Source organism: Diabrotica virgifera, chromosome 5 (assembly GCF_917563875.1).
Source record: "Diabrotica virgifera virgifera chromosome 5, PGI_DIABVI_V3a".
NCBI classification, from domain to species: Eukaryota; Metazoa; Arthropoda; class Insecta; order Coleoptera; family Chrysomelidae; genus Diabrotica; species Diabrotica virgifera.
Genome location: NC_065447.1, coordinates 128,459,097 through 128,474,806, shown reverse-complemented (window position 1 = coordinate 128,474,806; position 15,710 = coordinate 128,459,097). Strand labels below are relative to the sequence as shown.

General features: G+C 33.5%; 1 protein-coding gene and 1 long non-coding RNA gene across 3 annotated transcripts in view; one reads left to right on the top strand and one right to left on the bottom strand.

The window, feature by feature from the left end:
* LOC126884388 (splicing factor 3A subunit 1) overlaps positions 1-15,710 on the top strand; it is a 1,074,980-nt gene that overhangs the window by 998,929 nt on the left and 60,341 nt on the right. The gene's annotated exons all lie outside the window — the stretch shown is intronic.
* Positions 8,516-11,165, bottom strand: LOC126884409 (uncharacterized). Its single transcript, XR_007698015.1, has 3 exons — positions 10,778-11,165; positions 9,891-10,048; positions 8,516-8,656 (listed from the first exon to the last, which is right to left on the bottom strand). It is a non-coding gene; the product is annotated as an uncharacterized LOC126884409 (long non-coding RNA).

Sequence of the window (15,710 nt, the reverse complement as noted above, 5' to 3'; positions counted from 1 at the left end):
TTGGAAAAGTTGTTCCAAATATTATTCTAACCCCACGTACCAAATTTCATGACAAAATTCGCACTTTTAGTTTTTTCAGTATTTGTAGTCAGGATCCTAAAACATACAATTGGCTATCCCGAGATGCAGCTCGGGACAAACATTGTCGAAGGCGCAAAAAAATGTAGCCTAACCTAGCCCCAAAAAGTTCCCTGAAATTCTCGTCCACTACGGCTAGACAAGCTACAGGTGCAGGTCCATGTCACCAGCCCCCCTTTTTCGATTTGAGGGTCGAAAAAAGGCTCACTCGTTTGTATTGCGTTAGAAGTGGAGGATTGTATCACCCTTCATTCGTTTGTACTGCCCCCACCTTCTTAAATCTATCTGAAGGGGCTGGTGACATGCTATCCCCCCTTTTTCGATCTGGGGGTCCGGGATGGGTATGTTCGTTCGTTAGCTTTTAAATCTGGCATGGACTGTAATTATTTGCGCTGGTACGGATATATTGCATTAAGAAAACTATATTTAAGCTTGAAGTTTATTCTGACAATTTTCTAAAAATTCAATTATTTCTATATTGTTTATCAAGGTGCATGCATCACCATGCTAACGTGAATCTTCTTTTTATTTTATTTTCATCTTCTACGAAACTGTCACATAAAAAAAAGTCAAAAAGTTCCTAACATACTCCCCGCGTTGAAATACACTTCAAACATGTCCACGACATATATTACACTTGGGAAGTTGTTATAATAGAGGATTACTGAGATTCTTCTAAAGGCAATTGGGCTAGAGATGTCTGGAGGATCTGGTGATGATGCCTTTCGAGGTTTTAACTTGAACAACCCTGATTTTTCCATCTTTTCCAGGAAATACCTTCTCTATTCGTCCTAAAGACCATTTACATGGAGGTAAACTTGGATCATGAATAATCATTAAAGCACCTGGATTGAGAGGTTTCGATGAATTCTGGTTCCATTTATAACACTGGTGCAATTGGCTGACATATTCTTTTGAAAAGCGAGCCCAGAATCGTTGATGAAGTTGTTGAACTTGTTGGAAACGATTAAGTCTGTTTGTAGGAATTGATAGAACATTGGGTTCAGGAAGGATTAAATTAATTACTGTTAAAGGACGTAATGTCAAAAAATGGAAGGAGTTAAGGGTTCAAGATCAGATGGATCTTCTGAACTAGCAAAAAGTTTGAATTTAAAATACACTCTATTTCGGTTAATAAAGTAAAAAATTCTTCATATGTTAAATTAACATTGGTAAGTGCGTTTTATATGAAATTTCATTTGTTTTATAGACTAATTCTCTATTGGCTGATTTAAAAGTGGAACCATTGTCGGAGTAAACATTGGTGGGAATACCCATGCGAGATATAAATCGTTTAAAATATGCTAAGAAACAGTCAGTTGTCATATCAGTTAATAATTCTAAATGTATAGCTTTTGTAACAAAGCAGACATATATGCAAACATAACTTTTTAGAATTTTGCTTCCTCGTTCCTTTTTCTTCTTTAAAGGGAACGGTCCTGCAAAATCTAATCCCACATTTACAAAAGGGTGTGATATAGTAATTCGTTCATTAGGAAGTGGACCCATGGTCACTGAAGTATTAGGTGGTTTTACGCGAAAACACTTAATACATTGTCTCACTATTTGCTTGGTTAATACTTTCCCTGATATTGGCCAATAATTTTGTCTGATTAGTGACAATAATATTATTATCCAGATTTAGCCATACGGCTCACATTCTCTCTAAGGAGAAAATTGACTCATCCCAGATACCTACGGTATCAAAAGGATTGAGCTCTGGTGGGACCTTTTCCGTATTACCGAGCCCTAGGTGACTTGGTATGCTGGAGCTTCTCCCAGAAATTTTCGTACGCATCTGGCCGTCGCGAGTAGTATAGCTTTCTGTATGGTCTTATAAAAGTGTTCATTTAGACCCAGCTTTTTTATGCTTTCGAGGAGGGTCTTCGGAATGACTCCAGTAGTAGACATAATAATCGGTATCGTCTGGGTACTTTGCATTCTCCATTGCCTTCGTATTTGCATTTCCAGATCTCTGTACTTGGCGATCTTTTCAGTAAATTTACTACGTAGATTATTGTTGTTAGGTATCGCCACATCAATTAGTGTTGTCTTGTATTAAATAGTGTGTTGTTACTGCCTTCTGGTTCTAATTAATTAAAAAGACTAAACACGTCTTACTATACACTATATTTTATTCACTGGTATCCAATATCTAAACAATAACATTAATGATTCATAGCGCCTCGCCTTACTACATACTAACTTCTAATAATTATTTGTATATCTATATCCATACTGATTGTTCAGCGTGTTTTTATACCTATCTGAACCATAACAAATATAGTTCAAGTTCACTCGTAATAAACATGTGATACAAACTATAAGCTATTGTTTTTATGTATGTTCAATACCCTAAAGGTTAATAACATCATATTTAAATTATGATTTATACAGAGGGTTCATAATATACCACAGTCTGTCTTGTTAATTTATTAACTAGTACGAGATCTGGTCTATTATGTGCCACTGTTTGGTCTGTGAGCACAGTGCGGTCCAGTATAGCTTGTAGTTGCAATTCTCAAGCATACTCTCAGGGACGTATTGATAATACGGGAGATGGTCCGTTTGGAGAAGTCCCAGCTTGATAGCTATCTCTTGATGAAGGATTTTTCCCACTGTGTCATGCCGTTCCTTGTATTCAGTTACAGCAAATGCCTGGCAGCCCACTCTAAGATGTTGGATGGTTTCTTGGGCTTGACATCCATATCGGCATCTGTCGTTTTGAACCTAAGGATCTTTGATGATATATTTTAGGTAATTTCTGGTTGGTATAACCTGATCCTGAATGGCCAGTAATGAACCCTCCGTTTCAGGGAACATATTTCCTGATGTCAACCAATAGTTCGACGCTGTATTGTCGACATAATCTTGGCTGACCTCATTGGGATGTCCCCCGTGCAGAGGTTTACCCATCCAGGTGCGCATTTTTTCGTCTTTAGTGAGGTGGTTTATGCGCATTTCTGGTTCCCTCAGTTTGATCGGTGTTGTGTCATCTACTGCGCAAATAGCGTGATGTAGAGTAGATGTCTCAGCTTGCATCTGAAAATAAGTTCTTAAATTAGCAATTTGTTTATCTAATTGCTCACCTATATCCATAAGTCCTCTTCCTCCTAGATTCCGTGGTAATGTCGTTCTTTCTACTGCACTTTTAGGATGGTGTTTTTGTGCCTTTGTGAGGTGTGTTCGTACTTTTCGCTTAAGATTTTCTATATCTGTTTTTGTCCACTTAACAATACCAAATGAATTGCTAAGTGCGGAACAAGCGTAGGTGTTTAGTGCCTTAAACAAATTTTTACTGTTAAGCTGTGAACGAAGCAGCTGTTTTATCCTTCGTATAAACTCAGTAGTTATCTCAGTTTTAATTTGCTTATGGTCAATTTTCCGCGCCTGCTTTACTCCAAGATATTTGTATATATCGTTTTCACTCATGGCCTCGATGTTCTGGCCATTTTGCATATCGAATCCACCGGGCTTACCGTTCCTCTGACTATATTCAAAACACGGCACTTGTCTAGGCCGAACTGCATACTAATATCATTAGAGAATGTTTCTACTGTTTTTAGCATCTGTTCTAGATTGTCTCGAGTAGAAGCCATTAATTTCAAATCATACATATACAACAGATGATTAAGCTACTACAGTATTATTGTTTTTAATGCTAAAACCTGAGTCAGTGGAGTTTAATAGCTGTGATAGAGGGTTCATAGCCAAACAGAACCACAATGGACTCAGTGAGTCTCCTTGAAACAGGCCCCGGTTGATTGCGATATTTTCCGTTTCGATATTGTTTTCACCAGGTATTTGGAGGTGAATTTTAGTCTTCCAACTTGTCATTATATGCCTTGAAAAAGTCACTATGTTATCATCGACTTTGTATATTCTTAATATATCTATAAGCCATTCATGCGGCACTGAATCAAAGGCCTTTTTGTAGTCAATAAAGGGAGTAAAGAGGTTCCTTTTTTTGGTGAATGCCTGGTTAGAAATGACTGAGTCGATGATAAGTTGTTCTTTACAACCCATAGAACCCTTAGCGCATCCTTTCTGTTGAGGCTCTATGATATTGTTTAGAGCACAGTGTTGGTAGATACGCCGGGTTATACAGGATGTGACCAATTTATACAAAGTTGGAAGACAAGTAATTGGGCGGTACTTGGCTGGATCTTGGGTGTTATTTTGATCCTTCGGTATTTAATAAGTGGTTCCCTGAGTTAGAAATGAAGGTATTTCCTGCGGGTTAGAAACAACATGATTAATTAATGTTAATAAGCACTCATGAATACTCCAAAACTTCTTAAGCCAGAAGTTCTGAACTCCGTCTGGTCCAGGAGATTTCCAGTTATGAAGCTCTTTGATGATATTTGAGACCTCTTCAGTAGTGAATGGTTCGTAGTTAGCTGTGACGTAGTGGTGACAGTTGTGCGTCGCATCTTCTATCCAGCCAGCATTGTTGTTAAGAGCAGCTGGTGTGGAAAGTTGATTTCCCCAAAACTCATGAATCTCTTCTTGGCTTGGGTAAGACTTGTCGACACTTTCTACGGTGGAGTTGAGTTTTCGGTAGAACGCCTTCTCAGAGTTCTCAAAAAGTGCATTGTTACATTTTCGGTTGTTACTAACTTTATACCTTCTTAATCGTCCTGAATAGACGGAGAGTTTTTGTTTTAATGTATCCAGACACTGTTGGGCTGTGTTATTTTCTGGATCGTATCTCGAGTGTCTTGCAGTGCTCCGCATTATTTCTTTAGCTCTCTTAATGACTTTTCTACTTGTTACACCTCTTATACAGGGTGTTTGGTAAATAATGAGCCAAAGCTTAACCTCAGGTTCTTGAGGTTAAAATATGCCGATTTAAGCTAACTTACCTTAGTACAAAGTTTATAATAACTGAGATACAGGGTGTCAAAGTTAAACTTTCTTTTTATTTATTATTGAATATTTCTTGACAGGTATGAGATAACAACATGAAATTTGGTATGTGGGGGTTTTTTGGGTCGAGAAAACTAAATTCCCTACCAAAAATTTTGTATTGCCCAGAGGGCGCCACACACGCCTTTCAGCACTCATTTATTACGTTCAATTTTTTTATCTCTTACTCTGTATAATTTTAACATTAAAATTTTTATTCTCGTATTAGTTTTACTTAAAAAAGGTATACTTCTTTCATCTCCCTAAACTCAACCGTTTTCGAGATAAACGCATTTTAAATCTGCGATACATCATCATTTTTAGCATAATATCATTGTAGTTACACCCGAAAAATAACTTAAAACCATAATAATTGTGCTAATTCTCAAATTTATGTCATTGCATCGCAAATTCCATTAGAAATTTGCGATACATTTTTGGATAATTTTATGGTTTTAAGTTATTTTTCTGGTGTAACTACAATGATATTATGCTAAAAATTATGTTGCACCGCAGATTTAAAATGCGTTTATCTCGAAAACGGTTGAGTTTAGGGAGATGAAAAGAGTATACCTTTTTTAAGTAAAACTAATAGGGGAATAAAAATTTTAATGTCAAAATTATACGGAGTGACGGATAAAAAAAATTGAACTTATTAAATGAGTGCTGAAAGGCATATGTGGCGCCCTCTGGCAACACATAATTTTTGGTGAGGAATTTAGTTTTCTCGTCCCAAAAAACCCCCACATACCAAATTTCGTGTTGATATCTCATGCCTCTCAGGAAATATTCAATAATAAATAAAAAAAAGTTTAACTTTGACACCCTGTATCTTGGTTATTATAAACTTTGTACTAAGGTAAGTTAGCTTAAATCGGTCTATTTTAACCTCAGGAGTCTGAGATTAAGCTATGGCCCATTCTTTACCAAACACCCTGTATATTCTGTGACTTGACCAATATCCCTACGCAGTAATTCAATTTTTTCGAGAAGTCTTTTTTCCCATGGTGCAATTCTGTTACCAGTCCTTCCGTTATTAGTACCCCGTCGTGTTCGGATGTTAACGCCCCTTACATTAGCAATTGCTGTATATTATTATTATTCCAGATTTAGCCATACGGCTCGCACTTCCTCTAAGGGGAAAATTGACTCATCCCATATACCTACGGTATCAAAAGGATTGAGCTCTGGTGGGACTCTTTCCGTGTTATCGAGCCCTAGGTGACTTGGTATGCAGGTAGAGATGCATCAAGTCAAACTAGTTTGATTTTATTCAACAAACTTGACTTGAAAACCAAACTTTAAAAAAAAGTTTGACTTGACTTGATTTCAACATCTTTAGGTTTGACTTGAAATCAAACTTCTTCAAACAGTTTGAAGTTTGAATATGATATTACGCAACGTGTTTATTTCCAATTGCCGACTTTTGTTTTGACTTATTTGGATAGGTCGGAATGTGTACTCTGCTAATCTGTATTCTGCAAGAGAAAAAAATCTGTAGTCGAAGCAGAATTAATTAAGAAAAATAAATATACTGATTTATTTGATGTTGCGGCAGGTGATTTCAAAACAATTAAAATTGCAAAGTGTCATCATCATCATTCTCTTTGCCTTATCCCTATGCGGGCTCAGCTTCACTAATTGCATTTCTCCACACAATTCTATCTTGTGTCATGTCAACGTTAATCCCCTTTAGCAACATGTCCTGTCTTATCGTCTCCCCCCAGGTCTTCTTTGGTCTTCCTCTCCTACTCCTTCCAGGAATCTGCACTTCTGCTATTCTTCGTATTGGGTGATTAACGTCTCGACGTTGAAGATGACCAAACCATCTTAACCTATGCTCTCTCATTTTGGCATAAATTGGTGCCACACCTAGACTTCCCCTAATATACTCATTTCTAATTTTATCCTTCTTTGTCACTCCACTCATCCATCTAAGCATCTACTCATTTCCGCCACATGCATTCGTTGTTCCCCTTTCTTTTTCACTGCCCAACATTCTGTTCCGTACATCATAGCCGGTCTTATGGCTGTTTTACAGAATTTTCCCTTCAGCTTCATTGGAATTTTTCTGTCACACAACACCCCACTCGCTTCTTTCCACTTCATCCATCCAGCCCTAATTCTACTGCATGCATCTCCATCTATTTCTCCATTACTCTGTAATAACGATCCTAGGTACTTAAAACTGTTGCTTTTCACAATCATTTCCCCATCCAAAGATACCATTTTATTTGTAGTAACTCCATCTTTAAATGAGCATTCCAAATACTCTGTTTTTGTCCTACTAAGTTTTAAACCTTTTTCCTCCAGAGCTTGTCTCCACTGTTTCAGTTTTTGTTCTAAGTCTCTTTCACTATTTCCTATTAACACTACATCATCAGCATACATTAGGCACCATGGAATGCTACCCTGTAGGTTCGCTGTTACCTGGTCCAAAACTAATGAGAATAAATAAGGACTCAGCACCGAGCCTTGGTGCAATCCTACTTTCACCTGAAATTTATCAGTCTCTCCCACACCTGTCCTAACACTAGTCGTTACTCCCTCATACATATCTCTCACAATCTTTACATATTCGTCAGGGACTCCTTTCTTATTGAGTGCCCACCACAGAATCTCTCGAGGAACTCTATATGCTTTCTCAAGATCAATGAATACCATATGAGCGTTGGTCTCTTTATTCCCGTATTTTTCCATCAGTTGCCTTACAATGAAAATTGCATCTGTTGTTGATCTGCCCTGCATAAAGCCAAATTGATTATCGGATATTTCGGTTTCTTCACGTATCCGTCTATCAATTACTCTCTCCCATATTTTCATGGTGTGGCTAAGTAATTTTATAGCCCTCCCTAATAACACAAAACATTCCATGAATGTTCCTAGAATGTACACACAGGACATTGAAAACATTCCTGGAATGTCCCCAAATGCACACGAATGTCCCTGGAAAGTCCCAGGAAAGTGCTGTGTCAGCATTTTAAATATTCTTAGAATGTTCTGTTGGAACATTCCATGAATGTCTACGAATGTTCTTTGGACATTCACAGTCTATTTTTTAGACTGAATGTCTTGTTGGAACATTCCATGAATGTTCTTTGGACATTCACAGTATATTTTTAGACTGAATGTCTTGTTAGAACATTCCATGAATGTCTACGAACGTTCTTTGAACATTCACAGTATATTTTTTAGACATTCACTGAAATATATCGTCAGTAATGTGACAATACCTCCTATGTTTTTTCATGAGGTTTGCAGGAGACGAAAAACATTTTTTAAGGTCACTTTCTGTTTTCGTACGTATTCTGACTTTTTTGTAGTAAATAGATAGTTGAATTTACTGCAAAACAAGTCAAAAAATATATGAAAACAGGAGGTGGCCGAAACAAGTTTTTAGTCTATCTTACAAATCTCTTGAAAAAAACAGATAGGAGGTATTGTCACATCACTGACGATATGTGGCCATACCAAATAATACATCCTTGATAAATATAAACATTTTTATTGCAAAAAATCTTTACATACATTTTTTAATGTAATTTACTGACATTCCTAAATATTATAAAAAAATGTGTCACATTTGCTTTGTAAACCTTTCTTTTGCTTTTCGTAGCCACATATTCCGTTTCCTTTCTGGTTTTTTGTAGACCACTTCTCTCAGCTGATTCTAAAAGAAAATAAAATAAAAGGTAATTTTTCTATCCTTTACAATTAACAATCAGAAGAAATATTATTTACAGGTAATAATACGCATAAATAATAATAATAAAAAAATAAATATTAAATAATATTTAAATAAATAATAAATAATATTTAATAAATAAAATAATAATAATGAACATTTTGTATTTTGACAACGACATCCGACGTGGAAGTAGAAACCTTAATAAAATTATTTTTTCAAGTAAATTGTGGCTTATTTCCTCATTAGAATAGTTAATTACAAAAAAGCCACAAAGAAATAGATTTTTCACAAACAAATAAGTATTTAGTATTCATTATATTTATTGTTTTTATTATTTACTTTAATGACCTACTGGTACATTATTTGACAAATAATGACATTTCGAAGTCTGTTAAGTATGATATAACGCCCTTGGGCATTAAATTTAAGTAACGACTTAGATACTGTCAAGTTGACAAATATCAACCTAAGTAAAACTATGGTTACCACAATTATGTTACTACTGTTACTGGTAAATGTACTTATTTAAAAACTAATCAATTCAAAATTCATTCAAATTTTTCGCATATAAAGAATAATTTAGTCAGACATTAAACGTTGAAGGCACCACAGGTATTATAATAATAACGCTTTCGGTCAACGTATATCCCTCAGGCCCTTGTTAAAAACACCATTGACCTCAAGCGTTATTATCCTTATAATACCCTTGGTACCTTAATAACTGTAACATAAGATTATACCTTAATTCTTGTTTTCTATTTCTGATGTTTTTATTTATTTACATTGAATATTAATCTGTTTTGTTGTATAATCTACTTCGCAATAATTATGTGACTTAAAATGAATTCAAACATTTTTTGCAGTTGGGCAACAATGTCAACTTAGATCTCCGATGTAGATAATGAATTACAACAGTATCTATATTGTACAGACTGTATTATTAATTAGGTTATTTATTTATTTATTTATTGAAATATACATCCACCAGGTATAAACCCATAAAGGTGTACATAAGAAAACTACATACATTGACTGAACACTTGATGACAAAATATAAAATAAAATAAAGAATAACCAAAAATGTTTCTGTTGTTAATACACATACACAATAATAAACAAAGACCTTAATAAAGAAAAATAACATGGCATCAATTCGATAAGCTATTGCGTATTTCGCATTTAAAGATGTTAAAACCAAGAAAAAAAATGCATATACCTGTGTGACATAAGCTATTGGAACAGCACAGTCTCTTAAACGAACAGATGAAAGTGAAGTTCTGTCAATATCTTTTTCTAAAAAGTGTTTTGAACATACTCCTCTATTAACAAATCTGATCTATACTTCATGTCTTCTTCGCAGGATCTTCTGGAAAGCTAAAAATACAAAATATATGCATTACTAAGCATTATTAACAAATTTTAGTTTTAAATAAAAAATATGATTAATGGACTCACAAAATATTATAAAACAGCTTAGAAATTGTTTATTAGTATAGTCGGTTCCCCAAACTCTGACACAACTGGCTAGTGATTTTAGTAGGTAATTTTTTTTGTTTTTGGCCAATTTTGCCAAAATTACAGTAATTATTAACTATTTAGTTATTATTTTTTTTGCCAATTTTACCAAATTGGCAAAATTATTTACTAAAATCACTAGCCGGTTGTGTCTGAGACTCAGTAGTACTGAGACTGAGTTTAGCAAATCGACTATAATATTCTGTGTATTCATTAGTTGGTACTGCATATTATAGTGTGTGGTCTACCATCCTATTTATAAAGGCATACATTAGCAAAAACGCAAAAAGAATTACTTTAGTTTTACAAATCCTATTGTTATTATCTCTATTTACTATTTTAGTTAGGAATAAGCGAAGTTTGTGGCTTATTCACAATTATTATTAAAATAATAAATGGATATGACCAATAATTATTAACTTATAAAATAAAATAATAATTCTTCTGATTTATGCCTTTTATTCACTTTGTTATATTATCTAGGTTACTTAAAAGATTTTTTATGAATAGTATTATTAGGGTATTAATAGTATTAATTTATTTTCTGAAATACAGGGCATGCCTTCGTTTACATATTTGCATATTAACCTTTTAATAGGGCTTTTCATTCACAGTCATTTGTTTGGAGCTTCTGTCATAATTGAAACGTTATTCCTGCAGATTTTTTTATCTACATTATTTGTTTCTGCTACTCCAACTGCGTTAAAAACAGGACACCATTTTATTCACTATGTTAATAATACTATTAAAGCTATTATAAAAGTATCCGAATTAAAAAAATATTCTTAAAAAGCACAAATAACAACGATCCACCCACCCACGGCAAAGCAAGGTGGCCAAGATGAAGATGCCAAGATGGCCGAAGCGAGGTCGTTGGTTGGTCGTTTTTAGTCACGTGATGCCCTCTCAAGCGCCATGCACAAAAATATATGCACGGCGAATTTGAAAATGAACGCAAAAGAAATAAATATAAATGCCTCTCTTCGGTTTTGCATAAGTTATAAGTATTTTTTTTATTAACAAAATCGCATTCCAAATTGAATATTCGCGAACAATAATTTTTATTACATTTGTATGTTTATAATATTGTATTAATTGAACTTGGGAAACTCTTTAAATTTGACATATTATTGCACTGTAGGCCTAAAGTGTCACTTAGTTTGTCTGGTATGTTATAAGTAATGTTGTATCTGTTACACGTATGTATTATTTCGCAACTTAAAATATAGGAACATTGGTAGTATGTTCACAGAATGTCTTATGGTAACATTCCAGGAATAATTTAAACAGATGTTCACCGAATGTTCCCTAAATGTCCAGGACATTCAAATATTGATAGAACTTTGGTAGTACATTCCTGGAATGTTGTGTGTTGTTAGGGCTGTAGTTTGTACATTGTTGTATGTCTCCCTTGTTTTTGTAGACAGGTACTAATATACTGCTTCTCCATTCGTCTAGCATTTGTCCAACTTCCATAATTCTATTAAATAGACCTGCTAGCCAACTTATTCCTGTATCTCTCAATGCTCTCCATACTTCCCCAGGAATATCATCTGGCCCAACTGCTTTTCCTTTCTTTATCTTTTGAAGCGCTTGAGCCACTTCCTCGTTTGTTATTCTGTTAACAATAATCGCTGTTACTGTCTCCGTTAACTTCACAGGCTGTCTGTAAAATTCTTCATTTAATAAACGGTCAAAATACTTTCTCCATTTTTTTTGACATCGTTTTCGTGAATTAGTATTTTATTATTTTCATCTTGGATACATCTAATCTGATTAAAATCTCTTGCTTTCTTATGATAAAAAAAATTCCAACGAATTCTTTGTTAATCTAGTAACCAGAAATAAAATTAAGCATTTATGTTGACTTTCATTAAATAAGTATAAAATATTGCACGGACACCATGACATACCAAGAAATATTGCAACGATATTGTATTTTGTTTGTGTCCTTTATCAGAAATTCTCGTGTATAGAACTCTTTACCTACATATTTTTATCTCGTAAAAATGGGATATCTTTGAGTGCGATGACATCCGGATGAGAACATCCGGGCCCTGATTCTAATTCATTTCGACAGTCGCAATTTCATTTCGACACCGCCATGACAGCCGCAGAATATAGCGATTCTTATTCATTTCGATATTAGTTACAACTGGGGATATTAACCTTATCATGTTGAGACTGCTCAGAATTTGGGTTGGCGCTCCCGTTTATTGGAACTTGTTGATAGTCTGGGAAAATTATCGAAAAAATGCCATTTTTGGGAAAAATTATTTACCAGCTATTTTATTGCTAAAATCGAATCTTAAGATTGCATATACAGTGCGTCCATAAAGTAACGCATAAATTCATTATTTCGTAAACCAGCGACATTAATGAAAAATCCTGAAACGGGTCGATTTTTATTTTTAGATTCAGATTTTTTGGCATATATATCATACTAGTGACGTCATCCATCTGGGCGCGATGACGTAATCGATGATTTTTTTAAATGAGAATGGTCATGTGATAGCTCATTTGAAAGGGTATTCAATTCTCTATTCACTAATATAAACATTTACCTAATTATTTATACAAGGTGTTCAAAAAACATTTTTTTAATTAAAATAATTGGACCAAAAAGAAGAATGTACGTAATTTATTTAATTCAAAATACGTTTTACTGTTGTCAGAAAACAGGAAAAAAATGTTTATTTGAGAAATAAATATTGTTTTTTGCTTAAATTCAATGTTAAAGCTGCCACCCACCTGTCGCTTGGCAGTTTGAACATTTCGTTTAAGCGAAAATCAATGTTTATTTGTCAAATAAAATTTTTTTCTGTTTACTGACAGTAGTAAAATGTATTTTGAATTAAATAATTACATTATATTCTTCTTTTTGTCTCACTTATTTTAATTAAAAAATGTTTTTTGAACACACTGTATAAATAATTATGTTAATGTTTATATTCTTGGATAGAGAATTGAATACCCTTTTAAATGAGCTATCATATGACCCCTATTCTCATTTAAAAAAATCATCGATTACGTCATCACGCCCAGATGGATGACTTCACTAGTATGATATATATGCCAAAAAACCGTAATTTAAAAATAAAAATCGACGTGTTTCGGGAATTTTCCTTAAAGTAACCAGTTTACGAAATAACGAATTTATGCGTTACTTTATTAGTAATTTGGGGTATGACAAGTCCGCAGAAAGTGTGTTATTTTATTTATAAAGAAATTAGCACTTCTAAATCTTCTTTATTTTTCAATTAGTGGTCTGTAACTCCTAAAATTTTTCCTTTGAGCCAAAAACACTCAAATAAAAATTCACCGTAATTTAGTTCTGCACAAAGTTATTTTTTTTTCCGATTTCCTTCAACAAAAATTTTACTCAGAAAATCCGAGTTTTCCCAAAAAATCTGCAATTTTCAATTAAAATTTCAGGGAAGTACCTAATTATTTATCGATAATTAAATAATTGATGACATGAAAGATTTATTATAGTATATACAGAGGGGCTAAATTATGGAATAAATTCATTTCTTTAAAACGGACGATTTTGGAGCAAAATCCCGAAAGAGGTCGATTTTTATTTTTAAATTACAATTTTTTGGCATATATTTCTTACTAGTAACGTCATCCATCTGAGCGTGATGACGTAATCGATAATTTTGTTAATGGGAATAGGGGTCGTGTGGTAGGTCATTTGAAAGGGCGTTCAATTCTCTATTCAGTAATATAAACATTATTATCATTAGGTATTTATACAGGGTTACCAAAAAAAATTTTTGAATTAAATTAATTGGCGCAAAAAGAAGAATGTATGTAATTTATTTAACTCAAAATACATTGTACTGCTGTCAGAAAATAGAAGAAAAGGTTTATTTCACAAATAAGCATTCATTTTCGCTTAAATTAAATCACAAACAGCCTCCCTCCTACCTATTGGCAGTTTGAACATTTAATTTAAGCTAAAAGCAATGTTTATTTGCAAAATAAACATTTTTTTCTATTTTCTGACAGCAATAGAATGTATTTTGAGTTAAATAAATTACATGCATTCTTCTTCTTGCGTCAATTAATTTAATTCAAAAATTTTTTTGGCCTCCCTGTATAAATAATGATATTAATGTTTATAATACTGAATAGAGAATTGAACGCCTTTGTAAATGAGCTACAACACGAACCCCTATTCCTATTTAAAACAATAATCGATTACGTCATCACGCTCGGATGGATGACGTCACTAGTTTGAAATATATGCCAAGAAATTTAATTTAAAAATAAAAATCGACCTGTTTCGGGATTTTTCTCTAAAATCGTCCATTTTAGAGAAAATGAATTTATTCCATAATTTAGCCCCTCTCTGTATATCAGGAGACCGGCGACAATCTAACCAATAGTTTAGCAATAATTAAAATGTTAATTAAAAAATTTCGGTCGAAATAATAACCAGAAAGATTATGATACACCAGAATAACTATGATTTTCGTATAAAAAAAGCACTATACCTATTCAACGTACCTTACAGGATTGAAATTGGACCATTTGAGCGGTCTCAGGAATGTTATAAAGAAACAATTTTTTGGCTTATAAACAAATAGAACCCCTCAGAAAATATTAGATTTAATTAAATTAAGTTAACGCTGTTGAAAAGGGCACGGCTTCTGTCTCCTTTTCGAAGAAAAACAAATTGAATTGCGAGGAGTGATTCCAGGTATAACCGGTCAAATTTGACCGGCATTTGCGACAGAGTTATAAACAACAGGATTTTAATCTTTGAACCATTAGATACCTTTTAATTCCGGTCCTCTTTGTACATACAAATTTTCATATCTTCAAGACACTTATAACAAAAAAGATTTATGTCACTGTCACCAAATTATTTAATTATTGATAAATAATTACTTCCCTCAAATTTTAGTTGAAAATTAAAGATTTTGTTTGGAAAACCCGAATTTTCCGAGGAAAATTTCCGTCGAAGGAATTTGGAATAAATTATCAATGTGCAGAATTACTGTCAATTTTTATGTGAGTGTTTTGGTTTAAAGTTAAAATTTTCGGAGTTATAGAGCAATAATAAAAAAAGATTTCGGAGCGCTAATTTGTTTATAAACAAAATAGCACACTTTCTGTGGACTTTGCACAGCTATATTACTAATATAGGAAGTCTTAAGATTTGATTTCAGCATGTCCAGCAATAAAATAGCTGGTAATTAATTTTTCTTGTTTTTTACTAATTTTCCCAGATTATTACCTTACATCTTTCATTGAGTTGATGATTCATGTTGTGGACATTCTCAATTATTATATTTCTAATTTAATACTATTCTATCTAATTCCTCAAAACAAGCAAATTTCAATTAAACCCAGCTATATTATAATACCTTTTGCTTTAGTTTTCCTTGCAAGAAATAAACAAAACACATCTAAACTAAACCTAACCTCGCTTTTGGCCATTCATTCATCTCCGTGTCAAATAATTTCGACAGTCGAAATTATAATATCAACACCCTTTTTAAAGTCGCTA